An 18,802-nucleotide genomic window follows, 5' to 3' on the forward strand; every position below is an offset into this window, starting at 1 on the left:
TGTACCTTTAAATTTCTTTCTCAGCATGCCTGGTGGCTCAGTCAGTTGGTTAAGTATCTGGCTCTTAATTTTGGCTCAGGTCATGATCACACTAACTGTGAGATCCAGCCCTGGGTCTGGCTCTGTGCTGACAGCATGGATTGTCTCTCTCCCTCTCTCTCTGCCTCTCCCCCACCCTCATGCACACACTATCTCTTTCTCTCAAAATAAACAAACATTACACATGAATGAATGAATGAATGAATGAATACATAAATAAATAAATAAATAAATAAATAAATAAATAAATTTTTCAACTTTTGGAAAAGTAAAACATAATGAGCATCCAAAACCCCAAGGAACTTTTAAAAACTTTTCAGAAGGTAGAGGAGGGAATAATTCTCAATCCTTTTTGTGATGACAGCACAATCCTGATAGCAAAACCTGACACAGATATTATAAGAAAATTATAGACCAGCATTTTTCATGGACATAGATGTAAAAGTTTATAAAAAAAAATATTGGCGGGGCGCCTGGGTGGCACAGTCGGTTAAGCGTCCGACTTCAGCCAGGTCACGATCTCGCGGTCCGTGAGTTCGAGCCCCGCGTCAGGCTCTGGGCTGATGGCTCAGAGCCTGGAGCCTGTTTCCGATTCTGTGTCTCCCTCTCTCTCTGCCCCTCCCCCGTTCATGCTCTGTCTCTCTCTGTCCCAAAAATAAATAAACGTTGAAAAAAAATATTGGCAGTTGAATCCAGCAATATATAGAAATGATATTATATCATAACTATGGGGAGTTGATCCCAGACTTAACATTCGAATATCAATATAAATGACCATATTTTCAAAATACAGAGAGTAAACCAAAGATCATCTCAATAGATGCAGAAAATGTGTTTGTCAAAATTCAAAACCCATTTGTGATTAAAAAACGAAAGACCTCCAAGTATGCAAGTAATAGAAGGGAACACCATCTAATAAAATGCCATCTATGAAAAAAACTTGCAGCTAACATCATATTTATGGTAAAATATTAAATACTCCCCTATGGTTAGGAACAAAGCAAAGGATTTCTCATCTTGCTACTTCTGTCTATCCTTGTGTGGGTAGTGATAGGTGGTATAATAAGGTAAGAAGAAAAAAATAATAAAAGACTTAGAGATTTAGAAGAGAAAAGACAAAACTGCTTCCTAAAGAAAATCTTAAGGAAAATCAAAACATTGCTTAGAAAATCCTAAGAAATCCACGTAGAAAATCCTAATAAATATTCTTTAAAAAAAAAAATCTTAAAAGTAATCATTGAATTTACCATGGTCACAGGATAAAAGATTAATATAAAAATTATATTTCTGTGTAGTAGCAAAAAATTGGGAAATAACATTTGAAAAACAATTCCCTTTACAATATCATCAGAGAATAATTTGGGATAATTTTTAACAAAAGCATGTAAAGTCTTTAAACTAACGACTACTGTGACTTGCTGAGAGAAGATCTAAAGAAGACCTAAATAAATAGAGAGATATACTATGTTCATGGATAAGACTCAATATTGTTCAGATGTCAATTCTCACCAAATTGGCTGGTATGGTCATTCACTCCCAATCAAAATCCCAGCAAGATATTTCTGTAGAAATTGACAAGCTGATTCTAAATTTTTTGTAGAAATGAAAATGCCTATAGTAGCAAAAATAATTTTGAAAAATAAAAAGAAAGATGGAGGATTCATAGTACTTCTTAATTTCAAAACTTACTACAAAGCTAGAGAATCCCGACAATATGGCATTGGTACAAGAAAAGACAAATAGATCACTAATATGAAATAGAGAATCCAGAAATAAACTCACATTGGTCAATTTATTTTCAACAAAGAAACAAAAATAATTCAATAAGGAAATGGAAGGTGTTTTCTCTTTTCCTTTTCTTTTTCTTCCTTAAACATATCTGGAAATTTGTATACTCACTCATATGGGAAAAAGTAAATATCAACTTCTACTCATTCCGCAAACAAAACTTAATGTGAAATGCCTTATGTATCAAAAGTAAAAGCCAAAACAATACTGTTTCTGGATGAAAACAGAGGATAATATCTTTACAGCCTCAGGGTAAGGAAAGATTTCTTAGATGTGACACAAACAGGGAAAAAACATAAAATAATTTGATAAATTAGATGAAATAAAAAAATAAAAACTGTTGTTCATCAAGATATCATAAGATAAAAAAGCAACTTATAGGCCAGGACAAAATATTCATAATACATATATGTAACAGAAAGACTGTAGCCTGAATATATAAAAAGTCTTACAAATAGAAAAAAAAAAGAACAGTCCCATTAAAAAATAGAAAATAAATTTGAACAAGTCCTTCACAAAAAAGATATATAAATAGCTAATAAATACATGAGAATGTGCTTAATATTTCATCAAAGAAACACAAATTTTACTTTAACAGAATAACTAAAATCAACAGGGCTAACAACACTGAATACGGAGAATATGTAGAATAACCATGATATGACAAACACTATGGGAAATGTTTGACTACACCTACCCTCCTAATTCCACTCCAAGTAATTACTCAAAGAAAAAAGAACAAATGTCCTTAAAGCTATTCATAGCAACTTAACTCTAATAGCAAAAAGTTTGAAAAAATCAAATATTCATCAACAAAATAATGGATAAATGCATTACCTTATATCCAAACAATGTACTTATATCCAGCAATAAAAAAAAAAATGAACTGCTGACACACAAAACAACATGAAGCATCTTAGAGACACATAAGAGTACCTACTATATGATTCCATCTACATGAAGTTCAACATCAAAGGAAAACTAATCTAGAGTGATAAAAATCAGAACAGTGGTTGCCTATATAGTGGGTGGAAATTTACAGGAAGGAAATTCAGGAAACCTTCTGGAATAATGGAAAAGTTCTAATTTCTGACTGGAGGTTATATAGATATATACATTCATAAAATCTAAAATTGCATGCTTAATAAGGAAGTGCTCAAAAAACAAAAGGATAGAGATGGGTCAAAGGGACATATTAGCCAATCAGAAAAGAACTCAATTGCCAAGACCAGAACAATTTAAACAACAAAATAAATAACATATTATTGAATTCTAACTGAAAATATAACAGACGTATTCATGAGTCCTTGCTGATATAAATAAAAGATTGAATAATAAATAAAGAAGAGGAGACAAATCCTTATGACAGAATTCCAAAGAATACACATAGATACCTTTCCTCCAAGAAGTGAAGCTAAATTTGCTTCCAAAGAAGAGAGTATGAAAAAAGAAAAGTAGTAACTCCTGATATGGTGCATCACCCTCCTTGTGCATATGAAAAACTCAAATTAATGTACATTGAGTCAGAATTAAGTGGAAAACAAATTACTTTCCTGAAACTTGATTCCTTTATTTATTTTTTTTAATTTTTTAATCTTTATTTCTTTAAATTTTTTTTAATGTTTATTTATTTTTGAGACAGAGAGAGACAGAGGATGAACGGGGGAGGGCCAGAGAGAGAGGGAGACACAGAATCTGAAGCAGGCTCCAGGCTCTGAGCTGTCAGCACAGAGCCCAACGCGGGGCTCGAACTCACGGACCGTGAGATCATGACCTGAGCCAAAGTCGGACGCTTAACTGACTGAGCCACCCAGGCGCCCCTATTTATTTTTGAGAGAGACACAGAGTGTGAGCAGGGGAGGAGCAGAGAGAGAGGGAGATACGGAATCTGAAGCAGGCTCCAGGCCCCGAGCTGTCAGCACAGAGCCTGACGTGGGGCTTGAACTCACGAACCGTGAGATCGTGACCTGAGCTGAAGTCAGATGCTCAACCGACTGAGCCACCCAGGTGCCCCCAAACTTGATTCCTTTAAAAGTTCAATACTCTTTTCCCCATGGCATATAATCCAGAGGTTATCAAACTATCTACAGTTTGAGGGTGCCTGGCTAAGTGTCTGACTGTTGATCTTGGCTCAAGTCAAGATCTCATGGTTAGTGGATTCAAGCCCCACATCATGCTCTGTGCAGGCAGCATGGAGCCTGCTTGGGAATCTCTCTGTCCCTCTCTCTCTCTGTCCCTCCTGTGCTTCTGTGCATGCCTCCTCCCTCCCCCTCTCTCTTTCTCTCTCTAAAATAAGTAAATAAACTTAAAAAAGAAACCGAAAAAATGAACTAATTACAGTTTGAAGGGGCCAGTTTTTCTTTTTAATTCTAATCCATTGCAGAGTGATACTTCTATAAAAGACAAATTAATTACCAGAAAAATAAAATTTTTAAAAGGCACACAAGCCACAAGAACTCAAAATTTCATTAGATTTAATAAACACAAAATTGCTGTGCTAAGTTGGTAGAAAATTTCTAAAGTTACTCTCAATTTCTGAATGTATTTCATCATGGATCAGTAATTTTGTGAACTGGCACTGGTCCACAGACCATATTATTTTTTAAGTTTATTTATTTATTTGTGTGTGTGTGTACAAGCAGGGGAGAGGCAGAGAGAGAGGGAGAGAGAACCCCAAGCAAGCTCCACACTGTCAGCTCAGAGCCCAACGTGGGGCTTGAACCCACAAACCATGAGATCATGTCCTGAGCTGAAACCAAGAGTCAGACATTTAACCAGCTGAGCCACCCAGGCGCCCCCCACAGACCACATTTGGAGAAGGAATTATACAGTTTGCAATGTAAGAAAGAGAAGGATTCATTAATTCACTTCATTCATTCATTCATTCATTCATTCGATAAATACATGTCAAATGCTTACCACGTGTTGAGTACCGCCTCAGGCAATAGGGAATCAGTGTGAATATGACCTACAACATCCCTAATCTCTTGAAGTTTGTAATCTGGAAAAAAAAAAGAAAGATATATTTTTTAGAAAAACCTAATAATTAAATCACCTGGGGAAAATATCAGAAAGTAGTATCAGGGACAAAGGGATAGAAAAGTGTGATAGTGTCTGGGTGGCTCTTTTGGATTGAGGATCAGGGAGAACTTCTCTAAGAGGCTGACACTTGACTAAGATCTAAATGATTAAAAAAGATTTGGCCGTGTTAAGTTCAAACGGAAGAGTATCACAGGCAGAGGAAACAAGTGGTGCAAAACTCCTCCTAAGTACTTCCATTTCCGGCAAGATAGAGTGACAGATACAGGATTCACCCTCCTTCCTGAAACAACAACAAAAATTGGACAAACTATATGAAACAATGGCTTTCATGACATTGGAAGTCAGGAAATGTAGGACAGCGGTCCCTGAGAGATAGGAAACCAGTGAGGTAAGCCTCATGATCACTTCAGTTTAGGGCATGGAGAAAGCTTTCAGTCCCCAGAGAAATGGGGGGAACACTAGATAGAGTGCAGAGGTCCTTCTGAGTTGAGAAAACTTTGCTGGGAACACCAAGGCAATCAGAGTTCACAGGGCAGAGGAATAGAGAAAAGATAGCTATACAGAAAAAAGACTTCAAGAGATTTGCAGAGGATCTCCATTAAGTATTCACAAGGAGTAATAGTTAATAAGCCAACAAAGGACATGAAATAAAATTGTAAAAAATGTACAATTAATCACAAAGAAGACAGAATAAGGGCACCTGGATGACTCAGTTAGTTGAGTGTCTGATTCTTGATTTCGGCTTAAGTCATGATTCCAGCATGGTAGGATCAAGCCCCACTTTGGGCTCCATGCTAAGTGTGGGGCCTGCTTAGATTCTTAGATTCTTAGAGTCTCTCTCTCTCCCTCTCTCTCGCTCTCTCTCTCCCCCCAACCCGCTGCCCCTGACCCCTCCTCACGCTATCTCTAAAACAAACAAACAAAAAGAACAAAAAACAAAGAAGACAGAATTAAAGGAAAGAGGACAAAAAAATCAACATGACAAATAGAAAGCAAATAGCAATATGCTACGTTTAAAACCAACTGCATAAATAATCACATTTAATGTAAATGCTCTAACACTCCATTAAAAGATGGAGATTGTCAAATTGGATATAAATAAGCAATATCCAACTGCGACCTACAAGAAATGTATCAAAAATGAAGACGCAAATAGGTTAAGAGAAAGGATAGAAAAATTATAAACCATGGTAACAATCAAAAGAAAGCTATGTTAATATCAGACAAATTGTACCTAGGGCAAAGTACATTAGCTGGGACATAAAGGGGCATTTCATAATGCCAAAGGGGTTGATTCATCAAGAAGATCCAAAAGTCCTACGTGTTTGGGTTTTTTTAAGTTTATTTACTTATTTTGAAAGTGAGAACCAGGAGGGGCAGAGAGAGAGAGGGAGAGAGAGAATCCCAAGCAGGCTCCACACTGTCCACAGAGCCTGATGAGGGACTCGAATTGACACACCAATCATGAGCTGAGCCAAAATCAAGAGTCTGGTTAACCAGCTGAGCCACCCAGGCACCCTAAAGCCCTACAAGTTTAAACAGATAGTAACAGAGCTTCAAAATACATGTAGCAAAAATTGACCATTTTTTGACCATCAAAAATGAGCAAAAACTCACCATTACAGTCAGAGATTTCAGCGCCTTTCTCTGCTGCCACCAGTGATACATTTGTTACAACTAACATCTCATTATCATCCAAAATCCATAGTTTACATGACTGTTCACTTTTGGTGCTGTACATTCTATGGGTTTTGAAAAATCTATAATGGCACGTATCCACCAGTAGAGTAACATACAGAATATTTTCATTGCCCTGAAAGTCCTCTCCTTAACCCCACCCCATCAACCTCTGATTTTTTACTGTCTTCATAGTTTTGCATTTTCCAGGATGTCATACAGTTAGAATCATACAGTAGTAGCCTTTTCAAAACTGGCTTCTTTAACTTAGAAGATTCATTTAAGGTTCCTCCATGCTTTTTCATGGCTGGATAGCTCATATCCATTTAGCACTTAATAACATTCCATTGACTGGATAGGCCACAGTTTGTTTATCCATTCCCCTAGTAAGGAAATCTTGGTTATTTCCAAGTTTTGGCAACTGTGAACGAAGTTTCTATAAATATCTGTTGTGCAGATTTTTGTGCGGACATAAGTTGTCAAGTCCTTTGGATAAATACCACAGAGTGCAATTGAAGGATAGTATGGTAAGGATAGGTTTTGTTCTGTAAGAAACCGCCAAACTCCCTTCCAAAATAGCGGTGCTCTCTTTCAGTCGCATCATCGACGCATGAGAGTTCCTGTTGCTCCACTCCCCCACTGGCATTTGGTGTTGTCGGTGGTCTGGGTTTGGGCCATTCTAATGGGTTGTTTTAATTTGCATTTTCCTGAACAACAGTAAGATGCTAGGCATCTTTCATATGCTTATTTGTCTTCTGTATCTTTGAGGAGGTGTATACGCAAATATTTTGCCCATTTTTTAATTGTGTTGTTTGTTTTCTTTTTGTTGAGTTTTAAGCCTTCCTTGTATATTTTGGATAGCAGTCCTTTATCAGATATGCCTTTTGCAAATATTTTCCCAAGTCTGTGGCTTGTCTTCTCATTCTCCGGCAATGATTATATATTTTAATGCAGCATCTATTTAACACTAGCTGTGCCTTTGGTTCACCAAGTCTAGCCAGGTATATATTGAAAAATAAGATAAAAATAAAAATATTGCCAGGAACACAAAATAACAAAATACACTAATACATACTGTCATCCAAGCATTTGCTTCTATATTTTCTCTATGCTGAGAAAATATTAAAAATCCACTTAGACTTAGAAAATTGACAAAATGAATTCTGTTGATGTTATTCTTCAGTGAGTCAGATTTTTCCGTGTGATTGTAGGCACCCTTCGAGTTCACGGAGTGAAGAGTAACAGAAAGATAATGAGAAGGGAAATAGAATTATATCATTTGATATTTTGCTCCCAGCAATCATTACTGTTACAGCATTTTAAAATTGTGGAGACTTTTAAGTTTTCCTTTAGGGAAATGGTTGTTGGTTTTAATTGTTGAAAGTAATGTGAGGGATCATTCCCACATACGCAGCTGAAGTTGTTAAACTGAAAGGAATGAAAATTTCCAGTCTTTTATCAGGTGAAAAATGTCCAGATCCTGCCTATCAGGTCATCTTCCCCACTCTTCCCTATCTACTTTCGTAAGTTTGGAATTTTCCATAATAATAAAGGTAAATTTTTTTTTAGAGAGAAAGAGCATGAGCAGGTGAGGGGCAGAGAGATGGGGAGAGAGAGAATCCCAAGCAGGCTCTGCACTGTGAGCGTGGGCCCAATGTGGGGCTCAGTCTCACGACTGCGAGATCATGGCCAAGACTGAGAGTAGGACACTCAACCAACTGAGCCACCCAGGTACCCCCAAAGTTAGATTATTTTTAATGAATGCTTAAATATATTGAAATTTATTAATGTGGCTTATTCAACTGATGAACCATGTGGAAAACATCTAACAAAGCTTTCATCAAAGAAAATTTGAGGTAAGCCAAAGATTTAAATATATAAGATAAAGTAATAAAACTATGAGAAGTAAATATAGGGCAATTTCTTCCTTTTTGGAGAGGAGAACGCTTTCCTAAGCAATACACAAAACCCAAATTCCAGAAAGATTAGTGAGTTAAGACTGTATAAAAAAATGTTTTTTTCTGCACAGAAAAAAATACCAAAGTCAAAATACAAATGATCAACTGGGAAAAATATTTCAACACATATGACAATGAGCTCATTTCCTTCATATATAAAGACCTCTTACAAATCAGTTATAAAACGCCATTAAACCAACAGAAAAAATGACAAAGAACTTAGAGGCAGTTCATAGAAAGGAAACACAAATGGTTTATAACATGAAATCATCAAGAAATGAAAAGTAAAATGTCAGTGTTATACAGTTTTCATTTATTGGAAGCAATTCTTAAAATCTATGTCATTAAGATAGATATTTAAGTGAAAAAAAAAAAGATATAGACCAATCTATACAGTGTGCCTCTACCTGTTTAAAAACAACTATATTTATAAATATGTGTGTAGGGGCGCTTCGGTGGCTCAGTCAGTTGAGCTTCTGACCCTTGATTTTGGCCCAGGTCGGGATCCTGGGGTCATGGGAGTGAGCCTGACCATGGCCTCCACACTGAGCATGGAGCCTACCTAAGATTCTCTCTCTCTCCCCTTGCCCCTCTCCCACTTGCATGTGATCTCTCTCTAAAAAAAGTAAAAAATAAATATATGTGCGTATATACGTATATATGTATGCATGCTTAGATTTGCATAGAACATTCTAGAAGAACATTATGCAAACTGGTTATTGTGGTTTCTTCCATGGTGGGAGTCTGGAAATTTTGGATGAAAAATAAATATAAGTTTTCAACCTGTGTTTTTCCATAATGTTTAAAATTTTTTTTTGAGGGGAGGGCACAAGTGAGCAAGGGACAGAGAAAGAGAGGGAGAGAGAGAGGGAGAAGCAGGGCTCACTGAAGTGAGGCATGAGCTCATCCTAAGCCGGGCTCAAACTCACAAACCATGAGATCATGACCTGAGCCGAAGTCAGATGCTTAACCAACTGAGCCACCAAGGCGCCCAAGTAATGTTTAAATTTTTAAATGAATGTCTGCATCACCTTATCAGTGAAGTATAATTAATAAAACAAACTAAATTATTTTATTCAACAAGCATTTTCTGAGCATCTGTTTTATACCACTCACTCTTTTAAGCATTGGGAGTACAGGTAGTGGACAAAAACGTGAGTCTCTGTCCTCAGAGCTCTAATGTGCTCCTGGGGGGGAAATAATAAAAGTCTCTGTTGAATTCTGTTCAGTCTAGTAATTTTGACCACAATTTCATGAACATTTCCTTTGGACGTCCCTTTGAAAGGGCGGACCTACCCCAGCCGACTCCATCTTATTCTGTGCCCTTCACCTTGACCACGCCTCCTCCCCTTGAGTAACCTCCCGCTCACCTGCCTAACAGGACTCCGACCCTTCCCCAGCCAATCGGCTGAGGCCATAGCCATTACCTCACCAACTGCCCCTAGGCCCCAATAAAACCTTTTGTCCTTTTGAAACTGGCTCCCCCCGCCCCCCCCCCCACCGGTATCTCACTGCTGCGTGGGTGTAGGTAGGGGATTGAGCTCGAGCTAGCTCGAATGAAGTCTCTTTGCTTTTGCATCAGACTCGGCTCCCTGGCGGTCTTTGGGGATCACGAATTCTGGGCATAACACCTTGTTTTATTTAAGTGAATATACTCAATTTCATATAACATAGTTACTATAGTTTCTTATTGATACAATTGTCATTGTCATAATTTGGATAGACTTTGCTGACTTAGGAGAAGCAAGACAAGGTTCATCCTTTATGCCTCCACATGTATTCATAATGTTTAAGAATTTTGTGCTCCTTGCAACAAAACATTGCTAATTCTCTATCTTTGTTTTACAGTTTACATATTGAGAGTTAAGAAACTTCTCACTCCCTTGCCACTTAATTTGTTTTTTTAGGATTTAAATCTAATTTATGCCCTGCGGATTCAGAACAAAGACAATTCCAATGTCACTTACTATTCTCATTTCCATTGCCTCTCCATATCTTTTCCCCTAGATATAAACAATCAGGCCAACAAAAATGTAAAATTACGGCTGTCAAGACTGTTTCACTTGTTTAAAAAGTGCATATTTTGGTTAAATGATGGAGTCAGTAAAAGACAATGTTTCTAAAGCATGTTTAATGAACCCTAAGATTGTTCTGTTCTGCCAGGGAGGTAGTTCCTTGGCCAATAATTTGGGGAAAGCTGCTTATTAAATTTCCGTACAACTAAACATATTCTCCTCGTTGGGGATTTATAACACATGTCAGCATATCAGTGGCCCTAAAAAAAAAAATCCCTCAGTGAAGAAGTTTGCCTAATTTTTGAGCCTCTCTGTCTTCCTCTCTTCTCTCTGCCACAAGTTAGCAATATGACCTCAAGAAAGACTCAGATTCTCTCCAGCCTCACGGTTCCTATGTCTAAAATCCAAGTGTTGATGCCAGGTGATGTGTGAGGTTCCCATTCTGCTTTATCATTCTAGATTCTTGGTTTCACCTGAGAAAAATTAAGCAACTTAGACATTCAGTGCTGTTGAATTATTCAAAACACTGTCAAATAAAAAACTATCAGCTATTAGGGAATTCCAATGTATACTTTAAGATTGATTAATGTGATAGGGAGTGATACTCAACCTAAAACACAGACTGGTGCATCATAAATAGCAAGCCAAAATAGTTTAAAGCTCTTTTCAAGGCTACTAAGCATAACCTCAGAAGACGACATGAAGACATACTCTTAGACACCGAGCGGCACAAAAAAGTATTCATTTAGGATCTAATTTTTTCTGGGAAACAAAAAAAGTTTAAAGTTACCTTTTTGAAAAAACAACTAAGAGTAATATTTATGAGTAACTATTCACATGAACAACTTTGTCATGACTTCCTAGATCAGTCCTACAAAAAAGAAAATAGGATTCTCTACTCATTTGAGTGCCAAATAGTTCCATGCTAGCGTTGTGTTATGAAAGGTCAAATGCCTCCAAAGACTAAAGAAACAAATGATAAAAAGAATAGATTTCCGGACAAGTCTATGCTAGTTAGGTCATCTCCTGACATCAGAGGAATTTATACTCTGGACCAGTTTCAGTTTTGAATCTTTGTTTCCCTCTCCACGAATTCTAGAGCACTTTTTGGCCCCGCTCTGGAATCCATGCTGCTAAAATTTTGTATTAGCTCATAGCTAACCCGAAGTTTCCATCTGTACGAATTACAGCACAACATACCTCTGTCTCAAGGAGCACTCTCTTGTTTCCCAGGCAAGAAGAAGATGAAAAGACTAAGTATGTGTGGGGTGGGAAGAACTGAAATTCCATATTACCAACCAGAATACTTCCTCGTAGGGATAATCCCCTCTGACACAACACGTCAATAACCAATAACAACAAATGCAGCATCCAATTTTTTTTAAGTATGCTACAAAGGAGATCCAATTCAAACCACTCCCCCAGAACAAAATATGATGGGAAACAACCTTCCTTTTTAATAGAATACCAACAGGACATTTGAAATTATAGCCTCCCTTTCAACTAACACTCTGCCCAAGAAAGTTCTACCGGCTGCAACTCTAAAACCAATCCAAGAATTTTCTCTTACAGTGCCCTTCACGAGTATGTTCAGCCACGGAACCAGGTTTCCTAAGTGCTGCTTACCTCTTGACTTGTATCACTATACATTGCCTCCGAGACTCCCAGGGGCAAAAATAGCCTTGCTTAGTTCTGAAGTTTGACACAGCTTTTTCCACAGTCTATTAGCTAAAGGTGAACCTTAATAAATGAATCTTTTGTTTCCATGTTTTAAAGACACAGCTCCCACCAAGAACATTCTGCTACAATTTCATTAATTCACATTTATACACATGCAACTAAACAATCAAGGACCATGACATTTTCATACCTGATACCCTGCCAGACATTTGGCCTACTGATAACATTTTATGAAGGAAATTCAACTTCTGGGGAAAGCCTGTGAATGACAAGTAGTTATCTGAGAGTCTAAGCTTAATAAATCAAGAAGATAAAATTGGTGGTTTTGTGTGTGTGTATTTAAAAACTTTCTGATTAAAAAATCTTGAAAAAGTTTGAAGAGATTCTCTCCTTCAGGGATTTAAGCATTTTGTGGAAGTCTGAGGCAATTCCCACCTCTTCTATGCCAGTTAAGAGTGCCCTTCTCCACCTCCATCTTGTGCAGACTTCCAAATCATCAAGCCTTTGACAGAAAGACATTTAAAATGAGGAAAACTGAAATAACCTTACAAAATAAGTGATGCAGCCTTTGCTGTTGGGCAGTTAATATTTAGAGGGTCTAGATCAGGCATTCGTCACCTCAAGGTTGGGTATGTAGGCCAGCTGGGTTGGCGATCTGAATTAGCTCTCAGTTGGAAAGATCTGACTGGCTAATGCACACATTGGTGTTAGTAACTCATAACAACGTAAAGACCTTTCTCTTCTAAGAATGTGTCCATTTTAACCCAGATATAACAGTGAAGAACATCTAGGACTAAAGAAATCTAGGCAGTGAACTGAGTGTTATTTCCAGCAAGCTATGCATAGCAATCACAACAAGCTATACACAGAAATCACAAAATCTCTTTGGATTTCGGCTCTCTATCCATTAAGTGGCAGCATTAGAGTAAATGGGGTCTAAATTCCCTCTTAGCTAAAATAGGTTTGGCATCTGATTCTATGGTGTGACATTGACACCAGGCACCTGAGACAGACGAGTAGGGGCCTCCCAACCTACGCAAGTGTAAGGTTAAGAATACTTGCCTGATGGGATAACCCACTGAGGTTATGATTAGACTTGAACTCAATGATTAGACTTGAACTCAAACTTCACCTTGATGATAAATCAGTAGAGACAACTTATTAATAAAGGCCAGGCAATAGAATGCTCCAAAGGGGGAAAACCTCCTGTAGGAGACAATAAACTAGAGTGCAAGACTCAGCTCAGCCATTTCTGGCTTGGACACACCATGGAACCATTCTGAGCCTCAGTTTCCTCAATGGATGTGTTACTATCTGGCCCACATATGGACAGCACAAAGTCTTTGTGTCAATGTAAGAAAATGCACATACACAATGCTCAGTTAATTGTAAAGCAGCCACAGCTCAGAGCTTCCACGTGAATAGGCATTTAGGATTTAGAAGGACATCTCCCTGTGAAAGAACAGAACAAAAACAAAAAAGCTAGAAAAACATTTTTGAAGAAGCAGCTTCCTACTTGCCCAATCCTAAGCTATAGACACTGAAACGTTCATAGGTGAAACTTCTCCAGGCTCTCCAAGAGAATAGAGGAGACTGTCAATGGAAAGGTCTCCATAATAAAAAGATTGCTAAACCTAAGTCTTTGTCGTACTTGCTCAACGCCCCGGAGGATGCAAGCCAAAGAATCACAGGATCTTTCCTTTACACCAGGAGACCGGACACATGCCGAGGAGGCAAGCACAGGGTAGAGCTCAGTGGAGACATTAGTCCACGGTGCCTGAGTAATCATAAAGAAGAGGTACAGAATCTGGGGGTAAGTGGGAAGAAAAGATATTTGGCCACAGCCAAGACTGCCTGGGGACTATTGATTGGGGTGAACAGGGGAAAAAAGAAGAAAGTTTTTCTTACCTGAATGACCAGCTGGTCAGGAAGAGAAGTACTAGATACCAAAGCTAACTTGACCCAGGGACAAGCACAAGTACACAATATCAATGTGTAAGACAGTATGATCGGACAAAGTGCTGTCAACCCCTAAATGAGGGAAGAAGAGAATCTAATGGCTGTTCTAAACATGACACCTAACCAAGTTCATTTGTTTTGATCAACTTTCCACGAATTCTCAGAAGAGTATAAGAAAAACATCCCAAGAATGTTGGGTAAAAATTCAACTTTAAACATGACGATAAATAATGTCAGTGCATATGGGTAACCCTGCTGCCAAGAAGAAACTGAGTGGGGAACCAGAGTTAGATCAAGACTGGAAGGATGTGTGTTCTGATATTTTGTTGAACAACAGTTGAAAAAATTTCAAGCCAGGGAATTTCCCAAGAGAGAAACTCTAGAGGCAGCAAGACAGAGAGCCAAGAAGTAAATCAGAGTAGACGCTATAGTTGAAAGGCTTAGGGAGAAATTTAAGAGAGATAGAGCATAATGCCTTAAGGTAGAAGTGGTAGAAAGCCCTGAGTCCTGAAGTCTTATAGAAGTGATAATTTGGATATATGATCCATCCTGAAGAGCTGAATCCAGGAGGATGAGTACAGAGAAAAGCCCCACATTGGACCAAAGTGGAGCCTTTGAGAGCAATGGTAAGAAACACGAGCCTGTGGGGCATAGACAGAGGTCTTCAATGCCCGAAGTCAGTTCAGGATCAGGAAGGGAAGCTCTTGCTGGTTGGCTCCCAACGCAAAGCACACAGGAGTCAATACTGAATGCAAAGTAAAAATGACCACACCCCATGTCTAGAATGCTGCTGCTAGGAAGAATACCAAAACTTGAAAGTGAAGTCACCTCAGAGAGCATCCCTGAGGCTTACTTGCTCTGCTCACTTACTCTGCTTTGGTAAATGCTCTGGTGTCTCTCTCCTCGCACTAGCTTGCTGGCTTCTCAGCTCCGAGTAGCTGGCGTTCCTCTCAAGGCAATGGATTTATTTGTACATAACTTTGGAACGTTTACGAGTGTTCACAAAATGAAACTAAATGGTACTCTTGTCCTAGCTCAAACCTTGTTTGACAATTCCCTCTCAAGTCCCCATTACCTACGCAGAAGTGGCTCTACTTGATTAATCAAGTTGAAAACCCAGCTACAGGAAATCTCGGCAGTCTGTGTTCCAGGGTGAAATCTAGTTCTAGCTGGAAAACTTTGGCCACATTTGACCAAGAGAGTTCAAGTTCAGATCCTTCTCTTTGACAGATGGCTGTAACTAAATCTAACCAAGAAAAGGTACCGTTAATTCATAGGATATAAGGGACCTTAAAAGGTATTCTTGTTGGTTCTCTTGCAATAAAACACCTAGAAAATATTAGGTATTCAATAGGCATGTGGTAAATGTTGAATATTCAAAAACAGGCTCCCATCACATTATGTGATTTACATTCAGACTCACTAGTGAGAACAATCATTTGCCTTTTTTTTTTTTTTTTTTGGCCAGGATGGCAAGAGAGTGTAGGATTTATGGTCCAACAAGCAACCAGAAAATAAGGCTTCTAGCAAAATTTGCTTCAGGCTTTCAACAGGTGGAAAGAACAAGGTCGTTATAACTGACCTGCAATTTAAGTGAATTGATAAAATGTTCTTGTTGCAACCATTAATTTGCTAAATGAGCAGAATCGTCAAATATGTTCCAGAAGCCAACCTCCCCAGTACTATGCTATACTCTGCAGTATCCAAACAGAATAATCATAAACAAGTAGCCTAAAAAGTATGGTTTCTGTGTTGGAAGCCATTGGCTCAATTTTTGAAAAGATTAAAGGTCTTACATTAAATGTGACTTAGTGTAAGCTCACCACTTCTATTCTATAGGAATGAACAATGTTAAATTGAGGTTCCTGGGAAGTATTCTGAGTCAGTTTCATTTCTTTCCTGAGAGGTCTGCATTTTCCTATTTTAAACCAAGGTTCAGTGTCAATATACACATTTGCCCATAAGTAGTTAAGTGTTCTGTATCTCTCTGACATTACAGAAGAGTGCACGAGACTCCTAAGAAAGCATTTTCCTCCATGAGAGGAAAAAAAGAACTCCTACCCTGTTCAAATTTGAAATCAAATTTCACAAATTTCTGCCGAGCATTTTCAAAGAGAGTATATAAAATGAATAACAAGTCTAAAGAAAACTAACTATGGATCAATTAAAAAGGGAAGCAAAACTATATTTTTAGTTTTGTGCAGATTAAGTGATCAGCCTCACACAATGATGTTTGCCTACTAAAAGAATGTTGTTCTCCTAGGGGTAATTATGGTAATAAGAATTAGGGTAATTTAAACTCTATTGAAAAGGGGATTTAAGAGATTTTTTAAGGAGATTCTTATGTTGCAGAGAAACCCAAGAATATGCTTGAAATCCTGGTTATTTATGCTGTCATTAATAGCTATGCAGGTACCGCATTAATTTTATGTATCAAAGGGATCAACAATTATAGATTAACCCACTATAATCACCTGATATCTCTTTAACTGGAGAGTTTCCATTTGCTAGATGCTTAGATTGCAGTTGTAGATTTTATACTGATGGTACCAAAGTACATTACATTATTTTCCAAATCAGAATATTTAAACTTTTCTTCCAATATACAACTTGAGGAAGAAAATATCCTCCCAAGTAGACACAAACGTTTCATGTCTAGCAAATGACCACATTGATCCAATAATCTGGAATCCCTAGCTAGATTCAATTTATGAAAGGATGCCCTTTTATGGATTTCACAACAGCCTGATTTTCATCTTGTAAATGTCTTTCATTGTCTACTGCCTTTATTCATCCGCATTCAATGATGAAGTGACTACTGTTAAAGGCCCAATGCCACAGGTTAAATCAGATAAATGAGTCATGCCGGATCTGCTCCCTAAAAGTGCTTGCCAGCAATACGGATGAGTTTATCACCAGCACTTAAAATGACTTTTATTCTTTCCCCTTGTATGTTTTCTAGGGCTGTAGTAACAAAATCCTACCGACTGGGTGGCTCAAAACAACAAGAAATTATGCCTTCACAGTTCTGGAGACCAGAAGTCTGAAATCAAGATGTTGGCAGGGTCCTGCTCCCTCCTAAACTGTAAGGGAGAGTCCTTCCTTGCCTGTTCCTAGACTTCTGGTGCTGGGTGGCTATTCATTGGCATTCGTTGACTTGCAGCTCTGTACCTCCAGTCTCTGTTTTCATCATCACACGGCATTCTCCCTGTGCGGCTGTCTTTACAGGGCTGCCTTCTTATTGGGATATCAGTCGTATCGGATTAGGGGTCCAATCCATGATGAAACTCACTTTAATTCAACTAATGACAACCACAACTACTTTATTTTCAAATAAGGTCACATTCTGAAGTACTGGGGGCTAGGGCCCCAGCATATCTTTTGGGGGGAGGGAGGCACAACTGAGCCAATAACACCCCCTAATACCTTTAATCCTCCTCTGCCACAAAGCTCTTGTATGCCAAATGAGTCTCTACATGGTCAGAAACTGGAATAGGAGTGAGGACAGAAGTCCCCATTGGTTTATAATGTGTTTGCTTTCTTCCACACCATACAGCATGCCGGTTGGGAATTTTTATCCCAGTTTTTATAGATGAGAAGACTCACGTTAAATGGCTCAGTTGGTAGCACCCAGCTGTTACCCGTCACGGGCAGCCTGGGTCTCCTCACTTCTGGATCTCAGCTGTCCCCACTAATACATAGAGCCTAATATAAAGGCCCATCCAGTAGGAGTCCACTGACACTCAAAATGCAAATTGAATGTTTTCAAATCAGATAAGGTATTATTATAAAAGGGACCCAAGAAGGATCCTTGTGGTGATGAAACTGTGTACCTTGACTGGGGCTGTGGATAGCCCGGGGATGGTCCTGAGCGCCTTGAATGCCATTGTCCCCCGGCCTCTTTCCTGCCTGCCAGTTTGGGTGATGGTCCCCACATAATCCCACCAGACTGCCTAGAAGTTGGCTACGGTGACAACCATACATGCCATCGTGTCAGGGCATGGGAAATTAGCTGAAGAAAAAGGAAAAATTCCTTTTTATTACCTCCTCAGTCAGAAAATGGAAAGGAAGTTCACTTAAAGAGATTTCAAAGTAAATGATGCATCTGCTCAGACCCACACTTTGCCTCCTAATTCTTGGCCTGGAACCACTAGTTTATGTAAGAAGATCTCTAGTGTGAATGAAAACAACAGAGGGCCCGGTAGCACAGTGGTCAGGCCACAGGGGAGACACACAGAGATCTGGGCTTGAGCCCCGTCTCTGCCCCTGCATTGTGTGGGGGTTTAGACAGAGTACTTTTCCTCTCTGGTCTTCAGGTTGACGGAGATGCCAACAGTGCTGTCTCTTAGGGTTGTTTTGAGCAGTGACTGAAATTGTTCATGTAGAGTAAAAGTGCCAGTTATAGTGCCTGGAACACATAGCAAGTGTTCAATAATATCATTGGTCTTTATTCAGTGCTCCACACGTGAAATGTTCAGAAAATGCTACGGACTCAATTCAAAAGTCTGTTGTGCCTCTATTTCTAGTTCGGTTCATACTCCGCCCTGGGCTGTTTGGGCATGAGGTTTCTTGTCTGTTAGGTTAATTCTTGCGTTTCTAATCTTAACTCATTTTCATTAATGTATTCAGACATTTTTGAAAGGG

The 18,802-nt window shown here is 38.6% G+C and overlaps 1 protein-coding gene across 1 annotated transcript in view; it reads right to left on the bottom strand.

Annotated features, from left to right (window-relative positions):
• Window positions 1-18,802, bottom strand: part of IPCEF1 (interaction protein for cytohesin exchange factors 1) — a 181,890-nt gene that overhangs the window by 158,845 nt on the left and 4,243 nt on the right. The window contains exon 2 of the mRNA XM_047858607.1: window positions 4,747-4,828. The gene's annotated coding sequence lies outside the window, so the exon portion shown is untranslated. The remainder of the gene's footprint in view (window positions 1-4,746; window positions 4,829-18,802) is intronic.

This window comes from Prionailurus viverrinus, chromosome B2 (assembly GCF_022837055.1).
Source record: "Prionailurus viverrinus isolate Anna chromosome B2, UM_Priviv_1.0, whole genome shotgun sequence".
NCBI lineage: Eukaryota > Metazoa > Chordata > Mammalia > Carnivora > Felidae > Prionailurus > Prionailurus viverrinus.